This window comes from Phyllostomus discolor, chromosome 9, assembly GCF_004126475.2.
Source record: "Phyllostomus discolor isolate MPI-MPIP mPhyDis1 chromosome 9, mPhyDis1.pri.v3, whole genome shotgun sequence".
In the NCBI taxonomy this organism is placed as follows: domain Eukaryota; kingdom Metazoa; phylum Chordata; class Mammalia; order Chiroptera; family Phyllostomidae; genus Phyllostomus; species Phyllostomus discolor.
The window spans coordinates 34,194,287-34,207,337 of record NC_040911.2 but is presented as its reverse complement, the minus strand read 5'-3'; the positions used below and the strand labels follow the sequence as shown (position 1 = coordinate 34,207,337).

Genomic DNA, 13,051 nt, shown 5'->3' with positions numbered 1-13,051 from the left:
GTGATGTCATAAACAGCCCGGTAGCCTTCTTCTCATCGCTGCCGACAAATCTCAGTTTTGTTCCTCGGAAATAGGCCTAGCTCTCAAAGGCAGGAGATCAAACTACTAGAGAAAAGACTGACAATATCAATTCCTCTCTCTCAAGCCATGTCCAAATAGTAACAATCCTGTCTTCATTACTCAGACCTTGAACTTGAGCTTCTCTTCCCTGCCTTGCTTCCCTGCAGATGCACACACAAATGCACACACATCCAGAATCTAGGGCCTCTGGCTCAATTTTAGACCCTTCTACTCAAAAAACAGCTGCACCACAGTAGGAATTTCACTGGACTTGACATTGGAAGACCCACAATTAACTCCTAGTCCTTCCTCAGACAATAAGCACAATCTTTAGCTAATATTTGTTGAGACTTACTTAATTACACACATTATTCTTAGTACTCTACATGAACTAACTCATTTATTTCTCATAGCATCAATATCAGCTAAGTATTATTATTATTATCAACCCCATTTTACCTCTACAGGGCTCAAGACACTGGAGGACTGGGATACTTGCATAAGCTGGTTAGTAGCAGAGTTAGGACCATTGGCAACTTACTAATTCTATCTGAACTCACTTCTTCATCAATGAAATGAGAATAACAACAAACCCCTCACAGAGCTGTGCCTGGACTATAGAAGAAAATGTATGTTAAAATACTTATTAAGCTGCAAAAACCTCTATAAGTCCAAATAGTGTTGTTACTGACTGATGTCTTGATACCACACTTAATCAGATTCTAAATAATGTCTGGCCCCAATCCATGTCTTTCTCAGACTTTCTAGCTCCTTTCATTCTGAGCATCCACTTCCATTTGTAGCCTGAAGTTACATATTCATTGACATTACCAATAAGAACCTCCAAGCACTAAATCAAATAAACAATTTTCCCCAACTGTATCTAGTCAGCCAATGTGGGTGTGCTGAGTTTATACATTCCTTAAATGAGAACTGTCTACATGGCTCCAGACTATAAATTCATGATATAGACAATCATAAAAGCAATTATGTAACAGCTAATATCCCCACAAGTATGAGAATTTATATTAAAAATGTGTTCCACAGGGGATAGAACCATCCCATAACTAATTAAAGAAAAAGCAGGAAACAGTAATCAAAGGCAGGTGAAGTGTGGCCAGCACAGTGTCATTTGACCATGTGGTTTGTGTCTCTTATGTGCTTGTAATGACATGCTGTTCTCACATTGAAAAAAAAAAACACTGGATCCATAAATCGATCTATGGGACCAGGGGAACATTGTTTGTCTCAGTGTCTCTATTCTATGTTAGCCAGAGTGTCCTTCTGATCCAGCCTTCCTTTACATTTTTAGTAAATACTTGTTTGCAAACTGTGTTTTAAAACCTTTTGCTCTACTCTGGACGAATTAAATAACAAATTGAGGGTGAGTGGAATCTTTCCTTTCCTGTATAAAAGAAAAGGAACTCTATTATCTTTTTTCTTTTACTTTTTTATTGCTCTTCCATTACAGTTGTCCCCATCTCTCTCCCCACTCCCTACCTGCCCCCACCTCCCACATTCAATCCTCCCCCTTATTTTCTTTGTCCATGGGTCCTTTATACATGGTCCTTGACTTGACCCTTCCCCTTCTTTCCCCTGTTGCAGCAAGGCTGCTACAGTGCCATAGCCCTCCTTTATAAGCTGCCCATAAGATTATATTGGAGTACCTGGAGTAGCCATATTAGCAACAGGCAGAATGGGCCTGCTGGCTCTGCTTTTGGGCCACAGTCTCCCTTCATGAGGTGAGACCCAAAGGAGAAAGACAACAAGGCTTATAAAGCATCTTACAGGCTTCTTTTCAAGTCTGCCTGCCTATATTCTTTCACTGTTAAATTATACACTAGCCTATACATGAAGAAGTAGGCCCCAAAGGATTGATTTCTCCAAGGAGCATAGTTGAAAACAGAACCCAAATTTCCTGACTTTGATCCATAGTTCCTCAGAGTGAACCAACACTAATGAAACTTAATCAGCAAATATTTACTGATCTTTTTTTGTGTGCTAGTGAGTGTAAGACTTGCTCTTTGATCAAAAGGACCTCATACTCTATTTTTGAAACTAGATTTATATGTGTAAAAATTTTACACACATATATACGCAAGTTACTGAAAAACTAAAGTATAAAGTTATCATAGTGCATATGAAATGAATTTGCAATTTGCAAGTTTTAGGTATATATGATAAGCTTAATATATTTGGATGAGGGTATGACTTCTGAGTAGGAACAACATCGAAAGTTTGATCAATTGTGCAGGTTATACATTTTTATATTTATACATGGGTCAAATAGGTATAAGCAGAGAAGAAGAAGGAAGGAAGGAAGACATGAGGGAAGGAAAGAAGGAAGGAAAAACAGTGGGAGGAACTGAGGGAAGAAAAAGCCATAATAATGGAGCAAAGTGAATAAATATATAACTGTGAAAAAGCTTAAGTATAATCACTCTTAGAATTTATTAAATACCATTACCTGATCACTGTTCACCCTTTAGCACACTAGAGTCAGTTGTGTGACACACCCATTCACACTTTCACTAACATATAGTCATACTGAGTGGACTACTGAAAATGGTTTCCTTTGACAAAGCTTATGAGCCTTCATATTTTTATCAGATTTCACATTTTTGTCAGGCCCATAAATTTTTCTTCATCATGCAAATGGCAATCACTCCAATGGCAGGCTTATCCCACCAGCTCTCTAGATAACCACAGGCATGTCTGAACCCACAGCGTATAAACAATAGAGCCTTCCTTCTCTAATTATTTTTCCAAGTGTGTGTCTGTGTATATTTGTGTGTATAACATACACCAACATAGCACATGGAAATTCACCACAAATGTTCTGTGAGTAAATAAACCCAAAGCTCAATTGTCATATTTGCAAAAGCCATTAATGTCTCAAGCCAACCGGTGAATTGATTATAATTCTATGGAAAATATAAGATGTATTGTTAAATTTTTACATTGACAATTATTTTTTTTCTCAGCAACATTTGCTAACTGGTATTCTTTTGTAATGTACATGGGCAAGTGTTAGAGTGAGTATATACTCTATCATCCAAATCACAGCAGTTTTGGGGTTAAGAAGAATGAGATAAAATAATTACATTGGGACAACAAGCATAAGCCAGGTCTGTCACAAGTAAACAGGACACTATATGTGGTCACTCAAGCTAGTGACCATAATGTTAGAAAGTTTATGTTGCCAGTGTGAACATTAGTATAATATAAAGTGATGAGGAAATAAGGGGGAATGCATATGTGGCAGATATTAATGGAAATGCTTCATTTTTTATTTCTTATTTGCTGCCTTTGGGGGTTTTATGAAATAATCATTATTCTGTATAAAAAACGAACACCAGGATCTCTCACTGTTTTTTTTTTTTTTCTGGTTTTTCCCTCTGCATCTATTCACACATCCCATCACATACGGAATGAATTGCATGAATCTGATACAGCATTAGTAGCTAACTTTCTAAACTCTGAAGAAAATGTGCAGCTATGTTCAGCATTTATCAAACTGGTCAAGGGAAGCAATTACTAAAATAGTTCCATTCAAGACTACCAAGTACAATCTATTAAAAGCTGTTGTAAATGCTTCAATGCCCAGTAATAGATAACTATTCCATGCTTAATTAAAATTTTAATTGTTTTAACTTTATAGTTTATAATCCAGATTATGGAATATATGGTAGACTCAGAGTTGTGAAGCTATGAAAGCATCTTGTTACTCTTTATAAGTATTTAATAGAGAGAAGCCAGACTTTGCTGGTCATAGGCTTTGTAAATTGTCATGGTAACAATTAGCATGCTTACTCTATTGACGAGTATAAATGAGAATTTGGGGACTTCTGCATTGATCTAGTATACAATTTAAAGGTTCAGGGAAATGCTGGAGAAGAAGAAAGCTAGAGAAAAGGCCATGATAAAGCAAATATCGAGTACTAGAGTATTATGAAGCAGCAAGAAGGGAGTAAAAGCAGAGTAGCTTGGCAGAGAAAGAGTTCAAAATATGGAGTAAAACCAGGTCATGAAAGGTGTTTAGGTCATGGAAGTGTTAGGTGGGCTAAGGCAATCAAAATAATGGCTCCCTAGGTGTTCATATCTAAATCCCTAAGGCATGTAATTTTGTTACCTTAAATGGGAAAAAAAGGACTTTGTAGACATGATTAAACAAAAGGTCTTAAAATAAGGAGATTATCATGGATTATCTGGATGTGTTTACTTCAGTTACCTTGGAACCTAGCTGGTGTGGCTCAGTGGATTGAGAGTCTGCCTACAAACCAAAAAGTTGCTGGTTCAATTCTTGGCACATGCCTGCATTGGGGGGAGGGGGGGTGTGAAATGCAACCAGTCAATGTCTCTCTCTCACATTGATCTTTCTCTCCATCTCCTCTGTCCCTTCTCTCTAAAAAATAAATAAATAGATAAAAATCTTTTTTAAGGTCTTAAAATCAAATAATTTATTCATGTATGGTCAGTTGAAGAGATATGGGTCAAAATGATGCCACGTAGCTGGCTTTGAAGATGGAAGATAAGGGTCATGAGTCAAGGGATGTGGGTGGCTTTGAGAAGCTGGAAAAGACAAGATGGATTGTCTCGTAGGGGCTCCAGAGAGTAATGCAGCCCTACTAGCACCTAGATCATAGCCCAGTGGACTTGTGTTAGATTTCTGCCTTAAAGAAATATAAGGTAATGAATTTGTGTTGTTTTAAGGCACTATGGTCATGATAATTTTTATAGTAGCAATATAAAACCAATATAAAGATTCTGAGTGGAATGATGATATGATGATATCTGTGATCCATGTCTCAAGTGATTTCTCTGGCAACCATGTGGGGAATATATCAGAGGGGCAGCAGGAAGACTAGTTAAGATGGTAGGTGAAAACCAACCATAGTTGCTTGGGCTAGGGTAACCAAATGATAAGAAATGGTAATATTTGTATAAAATTTGAGTGTAAAATAAGCATAAAGGTAGTTTCTAAAGCCATAGTACTAGATTAAACTATCCTGCAGCAACAGTCTAATATAGTAGCCACTAGTTACACATGGCTATAAATTAAAATAAAGTAAAATTCAGTAGAATTACACTTTCAACTTTTCAGTTATACTAGTCACATTTCAAGTTTGCAATTGACACATGTGGCTAGTAGCTACATTACTGAACAGCACAGACAAAGAATGTTTTCATCATCACAGGAAATTCTTTGGGACATGACTGATGGTAGTGAGACAAGATGGAGAAGAAATAAACAAGAAGGATCAAGAGCAGATCCCTGGGTTAGTCTAACTCTCAGAGTCAGGGATAGACTAAAAAGAAAGTCATCAAAAGAGACTAAGAGTGGTTAGTATTTACCTTTTCCAAGATTCAAAGATATCAAAACACAAATTAGAGACTACACATAATAAAAAACTTAATTCTATGTGTGATTAACATAATTGTTGTTTCTACAAAGATTTAGCAGTTGAGTCAACTAGTAAGCTGGAGATATTAAATTCTCTGAGATTCCAGTTGTCATTAAGTCCCTTCTAAAATGGACCTTTGCTCCGATGGACAGTCAGAAAAGGAGGGGGGCCATGGAGAAGGGCATGGCATGTACATGAGTAAAGTATGGCTGCCTTTGCAGATTTGTGTCGGACCATCTTTGAAAAAGGGAGAGGAAATGGGAGGAGGGGCTGATAAAAAAGGAAAACAAAGTTAACTTGAGCAATAAAACCAACACATTATTTTTTTTGACCATTCCCAAAGTCACAAGAAGCTTAACATTGTCTCTTTATTTTTCTTTTTGTTTGATAACTAATGATTTATGTTGTTAATAAATGATAGTGGCTGTGGATTTTTCAAATATCTCTTGTTCTCAGCTGCAGTAGTGTGTTTGGTGTCTCAGAAGCAGTTGACCTCTGATGCCGTATTATTTGATGGTTTTGATGTGTTCTTTAAAGGCCAGAAAAAATCAAGAATCTTACACCGACTCAGACCTTAGGTGAGAGACAAACGGGACTCTGAGACTGGGAAAGTACTTTAAGAGCTGGAGATTCTGAGAGGGGAAGCAAGTAGCACAGGTAAGGGGAAGGGCTCCATTATTTTAATTGTTATAATACAGTATATATAACAGTTATCTAGCAAGTATTTCCCAACTTGAGTCAGCTCTTTGATTTTTTTTTGTTTTTGTTTTTTGTTAGGAAGTAATGAGCAAAAATTGACTTGAGTTCAGCTTTCCTTAATTACTGCCTGGGGAACACCAAATGAAGGAAATTGAGAAAAAGAATTGAATAAAATTAACTAAGAAATATAATATTGCTGAAAGAAGAGAGAAAAGAAAAAGCCAGATATGAGTTTCATTCATTCGACACATTTATTGAGCATTTACTGTTTGTCAATCTCTATCCTTGGTTTAAAGAGTGAAATGAATGCAAGACATAGAGTTTTTGCCCATGGAACTTACATTTTACTCTACACAGGCAATTTTTTTAAACTTCTTAGTTTTCTTTGTGTTTTTTAAAATAATTTTTTAATTTTTCAATTACAGTTGATATATAATATTAGTTTCAAGCATATGACATACTGATTAGACATTTATATAACTTGTGAAGTGATCACCCAATAATAAGTCTGGTACATATCTGACACCATACATAGTTATTACAATATTATTGACTATGTTCCCCATCCTTAAAGAGTGTACCTTATATTCTTCTGCCAGTTTTTATTACTGATAATATGGACATCTTAATCTCCTTCCCTTTTTTACCTTTGGCCCCAACTTCCCTCCCATGTGGCATAAAAGACTTAATGGTACAAATTCTGGGTTTTTAATTCATCTAGAGGATTTCTCTCAATTGCAATTTTAAAACAACCGATATCTAAGACCAAAGATTCAATACTTGTCATGATCTCCAGATTTGTACATGATAATTTTTATAAACTTTTGTTAATATATTCTTGGGTTAAATCCCAGGAATACAGATAACTCTTTGTATCTTTAACTAGTTTAGCCTCCACCTCTATGGTAGTATATATGGAAAGTTCTATCAAGGGCAGAGCAGAGAAACCAATATCAAAGAGCTTTTTCTCTATTTTTTTTCTTCTAGGAGCTTTATGATTTCAGTTCGCATGTTTAAGACTTTTATCCATTTATAGTTCATTTTTATGAGTGATGTAAAATAAAGGTCTAATTTCATTCTTCTAAGTGCGGTTATCCAATTTTCCCAACACTATTTTTGAAGAGACTATTTTTTCCACACTGATTATTCTTGGCTCTTTTGTCAAATACTAGTTAACTGTATATGTGTGAGCTTATTTCTAGGCTCTTGATTCTGTTTCATTTATCTGTGTGTCTATTTTTATGCCAGCACCATCCTGGTTGGATAACTATAGGTTTATAGTATACTTTAAAAGCACAAAGTGTGATGTTTCCTTTATTCTTTTTTCTATTTCTGTGAAGTATGCCATGGTAAATTTGATAATGATTGTGTTTAATTTCTAGATAGCTTTGGATAGTATGGACCTTTTAACAATATTAATTCTTCTAATTCATGAACACATATATCTTTCCATTTATTTGTATCTTATTCAATTTCTGTCATGTTTTGGAGTGTAGAGCTCTTTACCTGCCTTGGCTAAATTTATTCCCAAGTATTATATTGTTTGTGATGGTACTATAAGTGTGATTATTTTCCTTTTTTCTTTATTTTTCAGATAGTCCATTGTTAGTATATGGAAGTGCAACTGTTTTTATATGTCAATTTTAGGTACTGCAAATTTACTGAATTTGTTTATTGTATTCAATACTTTTTTTATTGGAGTCTTTAGGGTTTGCTACATATATAAGACCATGTCATCTACAAACAGAGACAATTTTGCTTCTTTATGACCAATAATGTCATACCTTTTACTTCTTTTTTGTACCTAATTGTACTAAGACTTCCAGCCCACAGTCTGGGTTTTACGACTAGGTAGGCCATTCACTATGTTCTACTGATGGGTGAGGTTACTGGCTAGGCTCTCTGGGCGGGGTCCCCAGGTGTACCCTGCAGTTGGATGGAGTCATTGTCTAGGCTCCATGATTGGGTGGGGACTCAGGCTTTGTTTAGCAGCTGGGCAGGGCTGTAGGGTGGGCTTTGCTGCTAGGCAGGTTGAAGACTAGGTTCTGTGCTTGGGTGGTACTGTAGGCTGGGCTGAGGTGCTGTCCAGTGTCTCTCTTTAGGCTCCCTTGCATAAGGTGGCCAGAGGCTGTGCTCAACAGTTGGGCAAAGCTGCTGGTTTGGCTCTTAGCCTGAGCAAACTTGTAGGACAGGTCCATGTTCTTTGGCTAAGTTTCTTGGTGGGATGAGACTGGAGATTATGCTCAGCAGTTGAGCAGAACTGTGATCTTTCTCATCTGCCCAAATAGGCTGTAGAGTGTGTTTGTTGGTTGCCAAGTATCTGTGGCCATGCTGCTATTGGGGCAGGTCTAGTGGTTATGTTCAACAGTTGGGTGAGGGTTTGAGCTTGCTTCCTGGACTAGATAGGCCATAGAATGAGCTCCATGGCTGGTATGGCCTATTAGTCAGGGTCCTGTACTGGGTAGAACTGCCCACCAAGCTCACTGGCTAGATGAGGCCATCAGCTCGGCTCTAAAAATGGGCAGAGCCACTGGCTGAGACATCTACTCAGGCACAGCTACAAGCGGCAGTGCAGGCTGCCCAGATCTGACCTCTGGTTGCCGTAAGCACTGCCCCCTTTTTCATTTTTATCTGATCCCGAGTTGTTAAGCTCTACAGATATAGCATTGATCCCCATGATACAAGACCCAAGCAGGCCTTCTGAAAAGTGTCCTGTAACACAAGGAAAGCTGGATATCCACCTTGGCTCCCTTTGCCCCCAGGAGAAGCCACATGCCCTGAGGCACCCCCTTGTTGATGTGTTGTAGTGGCCTGGGGGAGGGCAATGGGGTTGATGTAAAACTACTCTTCTTACCTTTCTAATGTAGTTCTTCTTGGTCTGTTTATCAGGTATGTGTTTCAGTCTTACCCCTGGGTTCTGGGATTCTCACAATTTTGTATCGTCTGTGAATAATTGCCCATTGTTTTTGTAAGGGGGACCGAAGAATGGAATCAACCTATGTTGCTATCTTGATGACTTTAGTCTGTTCTGAGTACTAACATGAATGTTTCACTAAAGCCTTTAGTTGAGTAACCAGCATATAATATCCATTATTATTCTTATATGTGAGTTCTTTTTCTGGTTTCACTGTGGAACCAAAGCTTCTGAAATAGCTTCTGCTCCACTCTATTTTTTCCACTCATTCTGATGAAGATACAACATCCTATTAGAATTTTGACATACTTTGTGATTTTGTTTTTCCACGCTATTAATCAAGAAGTTAAAACATTATAAATGTTGTAGTTATGAAGTTATAATTATAAAGTTTAAATAGTCCTAAAAATCTATACTAAAGCATATCTATATTCTCCTTTGGCAAGCAAATAAAGCAGAAAGGTATTTTTTTTTACTGGCTTTTCTCTTGGGTGTTCTGGAAGGTCTCTTGTCTGGAAAGACAAGAGTCTTTCCCAACTCTTGTTTTATTTCTCTACTTCACTATGATTCTCTCCCTCCTGCCAACCTCTGCACCTGATAAACAGACACACAAGTACTTGCACAGTGAAGAAATGCTCATGCACACACTGAGTAGAATGTGAGCAGAGAAAAGAAACAAGTTCATAGCAAGGGGATGAAACTGAGAACCTAAGCAAACCTGTGCTCCAGTCAAACTTGTTGAATGCAAGCAACAGAAACTTACTCAAATTAGCTCCAATGGAAAGTGGCAAGGGAAACTTCTTGTAGTTTCAGAAAGTAAGGAAGAGTTAAAACAAGCAAACAAAAAAAAATCCACAAATGTCAAAGGAACACAAGAAAAGCTCCCCACTGGCCAGAGGTGAAAAAAAATTGATCAATAAGTAACGTAGCATTGATTATAAACTAAAATATAAAATAAATATGCATTACTTTCTATATATCCATTATATGGCTGTAAATAAATGATTGAATACATAAATATTTGGGAGAGGAGAGACAAGTCTGCTCTGCAGAAAAACTCTAATAATATATATAGATATTCTGTTTCCAAGGAGAAAGAGAATAACTCCCCATTTCTTAGTTATGGGCAGCACATAGAGACTTCCTTCTAAACTGTACAGTATGAAAAGAGTAGACAATAGATTAAATTTATAGTGGAGAAACAGGACAAACCCAGGTGATCAAGTTCAACATCACCAATGACGGGCCACCTTGATAGCATGTACCTTTGATGTGATGTGGTGAGAATGGCACTTTACCTCTGAGATCTTCCTTTCAACATACATGACCCTGGTGTAATCATTAGGAAAACAACCCACAGACAATTCCTAATTAGGATGCATTCTACAAGGCAGCTGCCCAGCACTCTTCAACACGGTTAGAGTCATCCAAAACAAGAATGATGAAAAACTGTAACAACCAAGAGGAGATATGATGATTTAAGTAACATGGTGTCCTAAATAGGATCCTGGAACAGAAAAAAAAGACATGAGGTTGAAAACTAAAGAAATCTGAATAAAGTATGTACTTTACTTAATAATGTGCACAATATTGGTTCATTAATTATAACAGATATATTATACATAAGGCCTTAATAATAGAGAAAATTGAGTGCAGGATTTCTAGGAGCTATGTACCCTCTTCATGTTTTTCATACAAGTAGAACTATTATAAAAAATAAGTTCATTAAAATAAAAAAGTTGAGGGAGCACAGCCTGGCTGGTTACTGAAAGTGAAAGGGAATGTTCCAGAATCTGCAGCAGGACTCATAGCCATAGCCACGAGAATCAGAGTGGGGATGAGAGAGGAAGAAGGTCCCGCTTTCTGTCTTCCAGAAGCTACAAGATCACTTATCTGTGTCCTCTGCCGAACTGGCTTCTCTTTTGTGACACACTTCATCTAACTAGGAACTAACTCTGCATGGTCCACATGGCTACCATCCCTGACATTTCAATCATTGTATCAGCTTCAGTAAGTGCCTCAGCCACCTGAACTCAAATTCCTTTATTCAGATTAGATATAGAATGTGATTAGCTTCCAGCCAGCCTGTAGTTTTTCTGTCCTTGAAACAGGTAAGCAACCTTAATCCAAATGGTCACATTGGCAGAAGGAAGTGAAGGACCACGTGGTAGTTCTTTCTAGAACCCTCAAGAGAAAAATTTTAAAAGACAGCTGGTGGGGATGGGGGAGGATAGTGGAATAGGTTTAGCACATATGACACAAACAAAATATAACTGTATATTTATGCTATAAATATATTATAAAGTATGCAAGTTTTATATATAATAAATATAAATTATAAAGCCTAACATATATGTAAAGCTATGGCATAAATTATTATTATAGATTGTCACAATAGAGTGACACAATACCAAACACAAAATCTTGGTGTCATCAGATAGAAAACATGAACTTAACTCAGGGTTCAGCAGACGTGGGCTGGGCTGGGCTGGGCAGATCTAGCCATGCATGTGTGATCCTCAGTGGAGTATTGCCACAATCATGATGTCTGGGGGTACTAGTTGTCAGCTGGGACAGTAAGGGCATCTAGGCCACATGTCTCTTATTCTCCATCAGGCTAGCTGAGACATGTTCTCACAGCAAAGTCAGAGGAAGAAAAGAGGAGATGGCAATGGCTTGTACTTTTACAAGCCTCTACATGCATCACAACTGGGAATACACAGCAGACAAATCAAATCACCTGGCTCCACTGGGAACCAAGAATACTAAGGACTGCTAAGTAACATTGCAGAGGCTGTGGCTAAGGGGCGGTGACAGGGGGTGAAGAATTGGGATTATTAATACAATCAATGTACCACATAAATAAAATATTAAGGTAATCAGATGGTGGGATTCATTTGTGAAGCCCACCCAGGGGAAGGAATTTTGAATAAATGTTTAAGCCAAATTATAGGAAAGCACATATAGATATAGTCATCATACAGTCTGATTTAAAGGTATTTCTACTTTTGCTATTATGGATAAAGGGATCAAAAGAAGACAGGCTATAGCTTCTTCTATGTCCTGGAGTGAAATTATGATTCAGTTATTAGCGCTGCTGCTCAGTAGCCCATAAGAAGTAATGCTGCATCCTTCCATTCGGCCTTATCTGTTGTGACATGGCTCCAGGGAGCTGATGCATGTGAAATTCATTTCATGTCTCATTCACAGAATGCCTGAGTTTTTAAAAAAGATTTTATTTCTTTATTTTTAGAGAGAAGGGAAAGGAGGGAGAAAGAGAGGGAAAGAAACATCAATGTGTGGTTGCCTCTTGTGCATCCCCTACTGGGGACCTGGCCTGCAACCCAGCCATGTACCTTGACTGGGAATGGAACCAGTGACCCTTTGGTTCAAAGGCTGGCACTCAAGCCACTGAGCCACACCAGCCAGGGCAGAATGCCTGCCTGAGTTTTGAAAATACCTCTATGATGTTTTGGGTTTCAGTTACCTAGTGTGTGATCTCACAAACTCATGGTCTTCAAAAGAAAGAACATTAACTTCTCAGAAGCTTGAGGTTCTTTGTTATGAAAACCCAGGAGGACACACAGGAGCACATGGGTCACGTTTGATAAAATGTCATGTTATTTTACGGGCAATAGAACTTTACGTTATGCAAACTCAGAGTTGAATAGATGGCACCAGGTTCAGATAAAATATATCAAAACCATCCTATGTATAATATATTAGCAAAGAGATCACAGTCTTCCCATATCTCAGGTTTCTTAAAATACTTTGTATAAATAAAGAAGATGACATTTGAGGCCAAGGCAGCAACTAGATAAAAAAAAAAGTGCAACTAAGAACAAATAACATTTTTCGACTCTAACAAGAAAAATATAAAATAAAATTACATCTTTCTTCCATTAAATGAGAAGAGATAAGAATACACAAAAGAGATGGTCAAATATTTAACATCCTTTTGTTACTTCTGCAG

At 37.5% G+C, this 13,051-nt stretch overlaps 1 long non-coding RNA gene across 1 annotated transcript in view; it reads left to right on the top strand.

The window, feature by feature from the left end:
- The window catches only part of LOC118496692, a 46,253-nt gene extending 40,129 nt beyond the window's left edge, over positions 1-6,124 (top strand). Inside the window, exon 6 of the long non-coding RNA XR_004899249.1 lies at positions 6,003-6,124. This is a non-coding gene — a long non-coding RNA (uncharacterized LOC118496692). The remainder of the gene's footprint in view (positions 1-6,002) is intronic.
- Positions 6,125-13,051: the final 6,927 nt, after the last annotated feature.